This window comes from Pristiophorus japonicus, chromosome 1, assembly GCF_044704955.1.
Source record: "Pristiophorus japonicus isolate sPriJap1 chromosome 1, sPriJap1.hap1, whole genome shotgun sequence".
Classification (NCBI taxonomy): domain Eukaryota; kingdom Metazoa; phylum Chordata; class Chondrichthyes; family Pristiophoridae; genus Pristiophorus; species Pristiophorus japonicus.
This window is the reverse complement of record NC_091977.1, coordinates 508,533,428-508,546,103: the sequence shown is the minus strand read 5'-3', so window position 1 is coordinate 508,546,103 and position 12,676 is coordinate 508,533,428.

The following is a 12,676-nucleotide window of genomic DNA, read 5'->3' as shown; positions in this document are numbered from 1 at the left end:
TCTGACTCCACACCCGCGCAATCTCTGACTCCCCACCCCCCCCGATCTCTGACTCCACACCCCGCTATCTCTGACCTCCCCCACCCCGCGATCTCAGACTCCCCACCACCCTCCCGATATCTGACTCCCCACCCCCCCGATCTCTGACTCCACACCCCCGCTATCTCTGACTCCCCACCCCCCCGATCTCTGACTCCACCCACCCCCGTGATCTCTGACCTCCCCCACCCCGCGATCTCAGACTCCCCACCACCCTCCCGATCTCTGACTCCCCACCCCCCCGATCTCTGACTCCACACCCGCGCAATCTCTGACTCCCCACCCTCCCGATCTCTGACTCCACACCCCCGCTATCTCTGACTCCCCACCCCGCCGATCTCTGACTCCACCCACCCTCGTGATCTCTGACCTCCCCCACCCCACGATCTCAGACTCCCCACCACCCTCCCGATCTCTGACTCCCCACCCTCCCGATCTCTGACCACCCCAACCCTCACAATCTCTCTCCCCCACCCCTGTGATCTCTGACTCCCCACCGCCGCAATCTCAGACTCCCCCCCCCCGATCTCTGACTCCCCACCCCCGCGGTCTCTGACTACCCCCCCCCACCCGATCTCTGACTCCCCACCCCCCCGATCTCTGACTCCCCACCCCCCCCGATCTCTGACTCCCCACCCCCCCCGATCTCTGACTCCCCACCCCCCCCGATCTCTGACTCCCCCCCCCAATCTCTGACTCCCCACCCCCGATCTCTGACTCCCCACCCCCGCGGTCTCTGACTCCCCCCCCCCCGATCTCTGACTCCCCACCCCCCCGATCTCCGACTCCCCCACCCCCGCGATCTCTGACTCACCCCCGCTACAATCTCCGACTCCCCCAAACCCGCGATCTCTGACTCACCCCCGCCACAATCTCCGACTCCCCCACACCCGCGATCTCTGACTCACCCCCGCCACAATCTCCGACTCCCCCACACCCGCGATCTCTGACTCACCCCCGCCACAATCTCCGACTCCCCCACCTCCGCGATCTCTGACTCACCCCCGCCACAATCTCCGACTCCCCCACACCCGCGATCTCCGACACCTCCCACCCCAGCGATTTCTGACTCCCCCACCCCCGCGATCTCTGACTCCACCCATCCTCGCGATCTCTGACCTCCCTCACTCCGTGATCTCTCTCCCCCACCCCGTGATCTCTCTTCCCCACCCCCGTGATCTCTGACTCCCCCACCCCCGCAATCTCTCTCCCTCACCCCGTGATCTCTCTCCCCCACCCCCGCGATATCTGACTCCACCCACCCCCACGATCTCTGACTCCCCACCCCCGCTGTCTCTGACTCCCCCCCCCCCCAGATCTCTGACTCCCCACCCCCGATCTCTGACTCCCCATCCCCGCGGTCTCTGACTCCCCACCCCCCCGATCTCTGACTCCCCACCCCCCCGATCTCCGACTCCCCACCCCCGATCTCTGACTCCCCATCCCCGCAGTCTCTAACTCCCCACCCCCCCGATCTCTGACTCCCCACCCCCGCGATCTCTGACTCCCCACCCCCCCGATCTCCGACACCTCCCACCCCAGCGATTTCCAACTCCCTCACCCCTGCGATCTCTGACTCCCCTTATAATGTATTTGCTTCATGGGTTCTTTGCTTAAAAATTCCTAGCAGCGCATTACTATTAAGAACTAGACGGTTTATTAGCATAAGGTTTAACAATCACACGACACGTTACCAGTTCATCCACCAGGCTCACAACCACTGCCTCATCTTGGATCCCCCGAACCCAACTGGCTGGGGTTTTATTGAGTCTTGTGAACATCACGTGACTGGCTAAGACATTCCCAACTCAACAGCTCTACAACTATTATAAAGTTGAAACATTAAGACAAGTGCCCCCTGATTAAAGGGGTGGGGGTCACTAAAACCGACGCAATTAAACAAATTAAACTTTGGAGAGTCAACTTAAATCAAATTAAAAGTTGGTCGCCGTGGGTGATGATGCACTCCAGTCCCTCCGGCGCCCACCTCTTGCGGAAAGCCGCAAGCGTACCGGTGGACACCGCGTGCTCCATCTCCAAGGGCACCCTGGCTCAGGTGTAACCGCGGAAGAGAGGCAGGCAGTTGGGCTGAACGACCCCCTGGACCGGTTGATGGCCACCTTGGCCATGCCCAGGAGCAGTCCTACAAGGAGGACTTCCAACCTGCCCACTAAAATTTCGCGCAGCGAGTTATCTGACCGCAGCAGAACTCAAACCGGCAAACTTCTGATAACGTTGCGGTGAGAACCGAAGTCAAATGGTTATCCATTAGGCTACATTCCGCTGCCGGCAACTGCTCTACAACTATTTTGTTGCAATCAGAAAATTAAGTGCCCCCTGATTAAAGGGGGGAGGGAACACTTTCAAACAAGTGGCCCCCTTGTTTTTTTTTTTTTTTTTAACCTGTGAGCATACTCACAGGGCATACATTAACCCCCTCCCCCCCACTCTCCTTGATCTCCTACTTACTTGGTATCCCTGGCTGCTTTCCCATCTGACAGGTGCCCAGTTTGTCAATCTGGCTGGCTGTTGGGCGCAAAAGCTATTGAGAAAATTTTAAAAGACATCTTACAGTTAACTTCTGTAGAACGACAGGGAACACATACTTGTCCTGTCTTGTTCTCTTCACGGCCTGAGTAAATATCTGGCCGATGTGTTTATAAGTATGACCCCAAACTCCCTGTCCCTTGCCAGTTCAATTCTCTGCCTTACTCTGAGCTCTCAGTCTTTGGCCTTCTGCACTGTTCCAATGCAGCTGAGCACAAGCTTGAGAATGAGCATTTAAACATTCTACTCGGAACTGTGCAACCTTTTGACCTTAATGTTGATTTCACCAACTTCAGACCTTAACTATACCCTGCATTTTCTCTCAGGCAGTACGTGTTGGCAATGTCGGATGGGTGTGCCAGCGTTTACAAGGAAGGGGAAGGTGAGCAGATTGTGGCTAGGGATAAGCTCCCCTCACCCCTGTCGAACTTACCTAGCCACTTTAGCTCTTCCTACGTTCTCCGTGGCTCCTGTTAATGTCTTTGAATTCCTTCATTAAGCCTCCTTTTGTCTCCTCCATGTGTCGCTTCAGCCCATTAACCATTTTATGATCCCCATCTTAGCACCTTACAGGTCATTTTATGGCTGAGAATTTCCTGGGAGCTGCTCCCCCTCCGCCGGCATTATATCACCAGCAGGGCAGCGCCAACCCTGCATTTTGCATTTCTGGCAAAGAGCCGGCGACAAGGCAGGGGTGGCTGTGAGGAATTTCCCAGCCTCTATGTATTCTCCTGTGCGCGCGCATGTGTGTGATGTTTTTTTTTATCCCTTCCCCCATTCGCTTGTTCTGTTCCTTCCAATGCTGTTCATCTACAATGCCTTCGAGTTGTGAAGGGTTTATGCCGTAAATGTCAGCTGATTCGTGCTCTCTCGACAGATGCTGCTGAGTGTCTCTAGCGTTTTCTGTTTTTGTTACAAAAGCAACTATGCTGTTATCATCCAATGTCCCCAAATTAATTTATTTGATTAGATTTGGATGAGTGCAGGGAGCACAGCAGCGATGGGAGTGTAAAAGTGCTTATACATGAAATTTATAGGCAAGAGGATAATGAAAGGGGAGCGACAGCATAGGGCGACACGTTTTCTGAAAGCCATTGGAAAGCCTCAGGAAACATATCAACCCATTCACAGCCTTCGCCAAAGCTGCAGGAAGAAGTGACAAGCAAAATGAAGGAGAAAAAGAACCCCAGGCATTGCTCCGCAGTCAAGTGACAGATAATCCCAATACTCAACAATTCCATTTCATGGAGCATGGTGGGGCTGCATTAGATTTTTGTGTGGAAGGGTCCGTTTTTACCTGACTTTCTGCTCATCTTAAAATTGGGCCTAAAGAAAATGCCTTTCACAACGTCCTACAACGCTTTACAGCCAATGAAATACTTTTGAAGTGTAGTCACTGTTGTAGTGTAGGAAACGCGGCAGCCAATTTGTGCACAGCAAGATTCCAATGACCAGATAATCTGTTTTTTGGTGATGCTGTGTGAGGAATAAGTATTGACTAGGACACCAGGAATAATTCTCCTGCTCTCCTTCGAAATAGTCCCATAGGATCTTCTACCTCCACCTGAGAGGGCAGACGAGTTAGTGTCTCATCCGAAAAACAGCACCTCTGACAGTGTAGCACTGCATCAGTACTGGAGTGTCAACTTAGATTTTGTGTTCAAGTTTCTGGAGTGGAACTTGAACCCACAGCCCTCTCACTCAGAGGCGAGAGAGTTACCCACTGAGGCTAAACCTGAGGGCCAACTATAACTCTTTAAATGTCTCATTTTTTGTTTGCTGGTGCTAGAAACAGGAGTGCAGCCGGGCCACTGCCAGCTAGTCAGAGGCTTCCTGCCTTCAGGGCTCTACTGAGCTGTCTGATTTCCCCTGTAGGTCGCCAGTGGAATATAAATTTGGCCTAGGCATTTAAATGGTTTGGGCCTTCCACCGGCAATTCCGGGTGTGTGGTGAGCGTGCTCCACCCACCTGTTCTCGGCCGGTAGTTTAAAACTGTCCCATGTGATCTACTCCTCCCCTTGAGTACACTGCTTCTAACCCAAGCAACATGAAGGTATTCACAGCATCACCCACCCTCCCAATCCTTTGCAAGCACAGCCACTATTCACCTCTATTGGTGATGTACCTGTCCACTCTCCAAGTTAAGAATTACACATTATGGGCTAGAAATTCCCCAGCCTGTCGTTATTTGCTCAATAATGATAAAATAATGAATAAATAAGAATAAAAATGTCACTATTTTTTAAGGGGGTAAATTTGGCCACAAAATACGGCGGTTCTTAAAAAACGGCATTCCACGATGATTCGCATTAAAAGATACAATGTCACCAACTTTAGCCTGAGGCCTAACAGCGTGAAAAATACAGGCCCTGGGAGGGGAGAAAACACAAAAATAAAAATTGCAAAAAAATCAAAAATCACAAAACATTTACAAGACCCTTAACTAAGTAATTTCTGCAAAAGAATTAAAAAATAAAAACTTTAACTTACCTTTTTTTGCAGCTCTTCCTACTTACCGACATTTCTGAGGCTGCAACGCCTGCTTTTCTTGTGTGTTTTTTTGCCGGGTTTGTCGAATGGCCAAACTTAAGCGGTGCGTTTCTTTCCGCGTTGCACAAGGGCGATCCGCTTTTTGATGATACAGGTTGAACCTCTCTTATTCAAAACTCCCTTATCTGGAACCACCCCATTCCCGGCCACCGGGTGGCACATACGCAGAACTCCGATATGAACAAATTGAACAAATTGAAGTCCTTCCTAGCTGCTGACTCCCGCAATCGCCTGACCCCCCCCCCAATGATCTCTCTGCCTCACTCCCAGCCCCAAGCCAGCCAGCCTCCATATTCGCTTGCTCAGTACCTGTACCATCTAATTTTACGTGACCACCCCTCGTCCGGAAAAATCCCTTATCCAGAACGGGCCAGGTCCCAAAGGTTTCAGATAAGGGAGGTTTAACCTGTATTTTGAAAATGGCATTCTTAAGGTTTGGGGAATTTTTAGCAATTTATTTTTAGAAGAAAAGAGCACTTTTAGCGTTAAGACGTGCGCTAGGCTGGGGAAAATCTTGCCCATTATCCTTATCATAAGTGAAAGATCTTTTACAGAACAATTTCAATAGACGACCTACTGCCATTTGATTTGTAACTGGATAGTTTTATCATTCGACAATAACCTTCCGAATCAAATTCAGACTATCCAAAGTCAAATTCAAGATGCTCCAACTTCTCATCCTTACTCTGTTACGCTCCAGTAAAATCTTTGATTCATACCTTTTGCTTTTAAGATACTTTTGACTATGATTACTGTTGTAAAGTACAATTTCCTCATGTCACATGACGTTTGCTGTGACTGTGCTTAAGCAGCTGTCAGGACTTCCAAGATCAGTGAAGCAGTGGGACCAACACGTAAGTGAAAAAATGAGTGTTACAGGGGTAGGATGAACTGACAAGCAGCCATTGCTTCACTTAATTCCTTCAGCAGTTCATCAAAGCCCTTTGAATGTGCTCCAGCACCGTATCATTCAATCGCTCTTTTATTATTCTAGCGATTATATCAACTTTATGGCTTCAAAATGTGATCCTTAAGCATTAGATTACAGCATTAGTTTCAATTTTGACCTTTGGGATCTGACTTTGAATCTACCCCAAGCTAGTATGATTAAAAATTCCCTTTCTTTGATGATTGTTAAATGTCCACAGTAAAATGATTTTGGGCTAGCTAGCCAGTCCCCGGTGGGCATGAGTCCCCAAATTGCTATTTATTTAGCCAACATTGACACAAAATTGGAATTGTCACTCGGAGAGGCTAGAAGAATAGTTTGTATAGGTAATGGAAATTGATAGCTCTTCTGAAATTGTGCTAAAGCATGGTCAGTCTACATTGAATGTCTGAGGCTGGTATATTGGTTGTAGAAAAATTGTAAGTACATTCTTTATAAATTCTTTTTTACAGCTACAACCAAAAAAAGTGGAAAATTAAGAACATAAGTGTGATATATTCTTATAACATCACTAAGAAACACACTACACAAGATGGCTCTGACAGTACTGGCATCATGTGACTTTGCCACATGATCCTTCATTATTTACATCAGTAGTTGCATTACCACAGTGGTCCACTAGGTGGAGCAGTAGTCCCCGAGGGGGAGCTCTATTTCAATAAGAAGATAGGGCTAATAATTTGGGGACTTTACGCCACCCGTTACCGGCAAAAAAATAGCGAAAAGAGGGCAGCCGTCGCTCATTCAGCAGCTGGTGGCGGGTCCTGTAGCATCCGCCATGTTCCGAGTCTCAGCAGTGCCGCCAGTAAGATTGATGGCCCAGCAGATTTAAATTAGGGAGAGGTGACATCAGTCGGCGTGCGACTCCGGCTGAGTTCAGCGCTGGGTCCTAAGCTCGCCGTGAAAGCCCAGCATTCAGCAGACTGATAAGAGGCGCTGTCAGCACCTGTTAAAGGGACACACACATCTTTCAGGTAAGTTTGCATCTAAGCTTCTGGACTGGATTGTTTTGATTTAATTAAAATTGCAGCAATAGATGTTAAAAGTTTATTAAATATGTAGGGAGAGCTGTTGGATGCTTGCGAAGCCTTGGATGGTAAAATAAAGCTGTTGAAAATGCTGCAAATATTCAACAGGTCAGGTGACATCCGTGGAGAAACAGAGTTCACATCTCAGGTCGAGATGCTGCCTGACCTGCTGAGTATTTCCAGAATTTTATGCTGTCATTTCAGATTTGCAGCATCCACTCACAGAGGGAAGAGGAAGGCGCAAAAGTAGAAGAAGCCAAAAAGGAAGAAGCCAAAAAGGAGGAAGCAGAAGCGGAGGAAGTGGAAGGAAAGATGCAACCCAAACAGCCCCTTTCAGGCCGGGATAGCCGTGATGGAATTATCTGCCTGTGGTACCAGTGACCACACCTTACCTTCCCTCTGTTACTGACCATCACAGCATCCTCTTGGCCATAATGCTGAAATAAATGCCACCACATATAAAACTTTCCGATCCAAATTTATATATCTACCATGTGCATCTACCATCTTGGGAGTGTACTATAGATCCCCAAACAGTCAGAGGGAGATAGAAGAGAAAATATGTAGGCAAATTTCTATAAGTGTGCAAAAACTATAAGGCAATAATAGTAGGGGATTTCAACTACCCTAATATTAACGGTGATAGAAGCAGTGTGAAAGGTATAGAGGGTGCAGAATTCCTAAAATACATTCAGGAGAATTTTTTAGCCAATATGTAGCAAGCCCAACAAGGGAGGGGGTAGTTCTGGACTCCAACAGTCCTGGCCTGCCAATGGACCATCAGACATTCAAATACCCTAAATCTAACTGAATTATGATTAGGGAATGAAGCTGGTCAGGTGGAAGGTGTATCATTGGGAGAGCACTTTGGTGCTAGTGATCATAATTCAGTTAGATTTAGGGTATTTGAATGTCTGTTGGTCCATTGGCAGTCCAGGACTGTTGGAGGGAGAAACGTGTGGCGACAAGCTACTGTAGGGAGCAGCGCATGCTGCTGCAGGAGGGCGACGGCTGTGAAGAGGGTGAATGGATTTAATGTCACCCAAATCCAGGTCACTGTTTGGAGTGCGGGCACGTACAGCTGGAGTGGCGAGGTTGGGGCGGAGAAGCTGCGAAAGTTCATAGAGGGTTGTGATCGGGGCCCAGGAGAGGCGTGAGTTCAGGGCCCAGAAGACGAGAGGGCCCAGGGGCAGCACAGGCCAGTCCACACTGCAATATGTGTGTGCGCTAGGTCTGTGTAGCAGAGCTGGTCTCCAGTTGTCTTGGTTAATCCTTGCCACTGGACCAAGACTGTCAAGCCCGTGTGGTGGCTGGTGTGCAACGGCCACCATACGTTAAAAAAAAATCCATGTACAGACATCTTCCACCCATCAAGATGTAGTTTGGAACCTGGAATATTAAGTCCTTCATTGAAACATCTGTGAACTCACCCCTTTTTGGCATGGAAGCAAGTCATCCTCATTTCGCGGGACTGCCTATGATGGTGAGTTATGGAAAAAGACAAAGATAGACCAGGACTAAAAGTTCTCAATTGGGGGAAATAAAAATTTTATTAAGCTGAGATGAGATTTAGCCAAAATGGACTGGAAACAGCTATTTGAAGGTAAATCAGTGTCAGAGCAATGGGAGCCATTCAAGGAGGGGATCCTAAGAGTTCAGAACAAGTATGTTTCCTTAAAGAGAAAGGGTGGGACTAACAAATCTAGAGCCCCTCGGATGTCAAGGGGCATACAGGGTAAGATAAAGACAAAAGGGAGGTTTATGACAGATACCAGGGGCTCAATACTGCAGAAACCCTAGAGCAGTATAAAAAGTGTAGGGGTGAAATTAAAAAGGAAATTAGGAAAGCAAAGAGGGAGCATGAAATCATTTTTGGCAAGTAAAATAAAGGAAAACCCAAAGATACTTTATAAATACATTAAGAGCAAGAGGATAACTAAAGACAGAGTGAGGCCTATAAGAGACCTTAAAGGTAATCTGTGTGTGGAGGAGGAAGAAGTGGGTATGGTTCTTAATTAATGTCTGTTTTCAAAGGAGAGGAGCGATACAGACATTGTAATCAGGGAGGAGGAGTGTGAAATATTAGATGAAATAAACATAGTGAGAGAGGAAGTATTAAGAGGTTTAGCAGCTTTAAAGTGGATAACTCCCCAGGCCCGACGAAATGCATCCCAAGCTGTTAATTTGAAACAAAAGAGAAAATAGCCGAGACTCAGACCGTCATTTTCCAATCCTCTCTGGCTACAGGTGTGGTGCTGGAGGACTGCTAGTGTTGTACCTTTGTTTAAAAAGGGGGAAAGGGATAGACCGAGTAATTATAGGCCACTCAACCTACCCTCAGTGGTGGGAAACGTATTGGAAAAAATTCTGAGGGACCAGATAAGTCTTCATTTAGAAAGACCTGGATTAATCGGAACAGTCAGCATGGATTCGTTAAGGGAAGGTCATGTCTGACGAACTTGAATGAATTTTTTTGAGGTATCAAGAAAGTGAAAGCCCATGGGATCCAAGGCAAAGTGGAAAGTTGGATCCAAAATTGGCTAAGAGGCAGGAAGCAGACAGTAATGGTTGATGGGTGTTTTTGTGACTGGAAGGCTGTTTCCAGTGGGGTTCCGCAGGGCTCAGTACTGGGCCTCTTGCTTTTTGTGGTATATATCAATGATTTAGACTTCAATATAGGGGGTATGATTAAGAAGTTTGCAGATGATACACAAATTGGCTGTGTGATTGACAATGAAGAAGAAAGCTGTAGACAGGAAGATATCAATGAACTGGTCAGGTGGGCAGAACAGTGGCAAATGGAATGCCATCTGGAGAAGTGTGAGGTAATATATTTGGGGAGGGCTAACAAGGAAAGGGAATACACATTAAATGGTAGGACACTGAGAAGTGTAGATGAACAAAGGGACCTTGGAGTGCATGTCCACAGATCCCTGAAGGTAGCAGACCAGATAGATAAGGTGGTTAAGAAGGTATACAGAATACTTGATTTTATTAGCCGAGGCATAGAATACAAGTGCAGGGAGGTTATGCTTGAATTGCACAAAACACTAGTTCAGCCACAGCTAGAGTACTGCGTGCAGTTCTGGTCACCACATGACAGAAAAGATGTGATTGCACGAGAGAGGATACAGAGGAGATTTACAAGGATGTTGCCTGGACTGGCGAATTTTAGTTATGAGGAAAGATTGGATAAGCTGGGTTTGTTTTTTTTTGAAGGAGGCTGAGGGGAGACCTTATTGAGGTATATAAAATTATGAGGGGCCTAGATCGAATGGATAGGAAGGATCTATTTCCCTTAGCAGAGGGGTCAACAACCAGGGCCATAGATTTAAAATAATTGATAGGAGGTGATAAAAATAAAATTTAAAAACACATTTTTATGTTAAAAACACTGTCCACTAAGGTAAGTTTATGTTAAACCCCATTTAAACACTTAAAAACAAATCCCCAACATATTTTTTTTCTAAGACTTTAATTTCAATTAATTTTAATTATGTGAGGTGTTTTTTTAATTTTTTGCTGTGTTGAATGTGTTTTTTTTTATTGATAGCAACAGGAACTCAGAGGTGTGGAGTTCTAATTGCTATCAATGAGAATATTGTAACGTGATTGGTTGTCCAGTCGGACATGACTCCACCTTCTCTGTGTGACCCTCGAGGACAGGGGTGCGCTCCAAATTGCAGGAAGAGAAGGCCTTCCACCGCAATCGCAGGCGCCTCCGGGACCACCAGGTACTTTCGTAAAAAAATTTCGGATCGGGGCATTTGTCCGAAGGAAACCTCCGACCCAAATTTCAAGCCCAGTGTTTTACCTGACTTCAAAGGGTCCTTTAAACCTCCTGCAATGCTTGGTGATTTTATAGAAAGAAATCAATTATGAGTATCTTTTAGTATTTGTTGCATTAAACATTTTATGGCTAGAGTGCACTGTGGTTAATGGAATAAACAATTTAGCCCACATCGGAGTATTAGCTTTTCCAACAACTGTTAGTGACTTCATCACACATGACCCACACACAACACTCTTACAAATACACGGGTGCTTGCGTCATCTTTTTTGTGCTCTCTATAAATCATCTGATAACAAGTCACAGAAGGTCGCTCCTCAGTAATTAAGCTTCTCTGATTCTGTAAAGTAAAAGAACTAATTTAGAAACAATGTTTTCACCAAATAGAATTAGCTTACATGGTGTAGTGCTCTGTTTGATACAGGAGATTAAGCAGATTGAAAGTAGGAACATTTAATATGATTGTTTCTCTTGATTGGCCGAGTGAAGGGCATCTTGACAACCACTTCCAAACCATGTATCTGTCTTGCAATGGCTAAATGTCAAGGTAAAAAAGGACAAACACATGTGAGGATAATCCAGTTAAGGTATTAATTTGATGTACTAGAACACTTAACATATTACAGTCGGCAAAAATATATGAAATACACTGAATGCCTTTGCAAAAATGTTAGGATTTTGAAAGGGAATACAATGATGAACAATAAGATATGACTATTGATCAAGCAGCAAGATGTATCATAGCACAGTAAGTAAAGTGAAATTATATTTTATAAAATTTATGATAATTTAAAAAAAATGTGAAACCTGTCAATTCTGGGGAATGGGACACTTTGGCTACCTTTGTTCACTTGCACATAAATGTAAAAAATCAAACGACACTATTGAGAAAATAGCAGGTGCGTTCTCCTGGGGTCCCACCTAACATTGCTCCCTCAACAACCATCACCAAAATACTAATGAACTGGTCATTTACCTGATTTGCTGTTGTGGGACTCTGTTGTGCAGAAATTACCTGCTTAATTTGCCTATACAACACCAGTGACTCGACTTCAAAAAGTCATTCATTGGGTGTGATGTATGTTGGGATGTATGAAGGATTGGATAAAGCACTATATAACCTTCATTCTTTTACAGGCTCTCAGCATCGAGCATTCTTAGGTCAGATGCAGCAGAGTAAAGGTCCTGTCTCTGCCTCAACAGTGGCACATTAATCCCAACTCTAGCAGACCTCCTTCTAATCCACCAGTGCAAATTTTTCCCCATTTCTTATATCAAAAGTCACAGCCCTGTGTGAAAAAGAGGAAAGGGATAAACCCCACAATTACAGGCCAGTCTGTACACTATAGGTTTAAGATTGCACGATTGCACAGGGAATCGGATATAGTTTAAATATTCTCAAGCAATATGGGATTATAATTGGCAGATCTCTGTTGGGTTACATGAAGGCAGGAATAAAGACAAACTCAACTTTGAACATGTTAGAGATAGAAAACCAATTTAGGAGCATTTAACATTCAGCTTTGAGTCATTTCCCAATCACTCAGGTGGATAAGTGAATCACAAACTTTTATGTAGTTTTCAATACCAAGAGTAATACTTAAATCAACTAGTGACAAAGCAGAAGGACAAACATGGTGGAGGGCCAGGCAAGAAAGGAGCATCTGGCTATAAGTCAGCAGTGACGCGGCAATTATAATGCCGTTTTTCTGCGCAGTATTCTCACATGCCACAGGTCATTCCTGACAGAGATGGAAAACAGATCTATTCCAG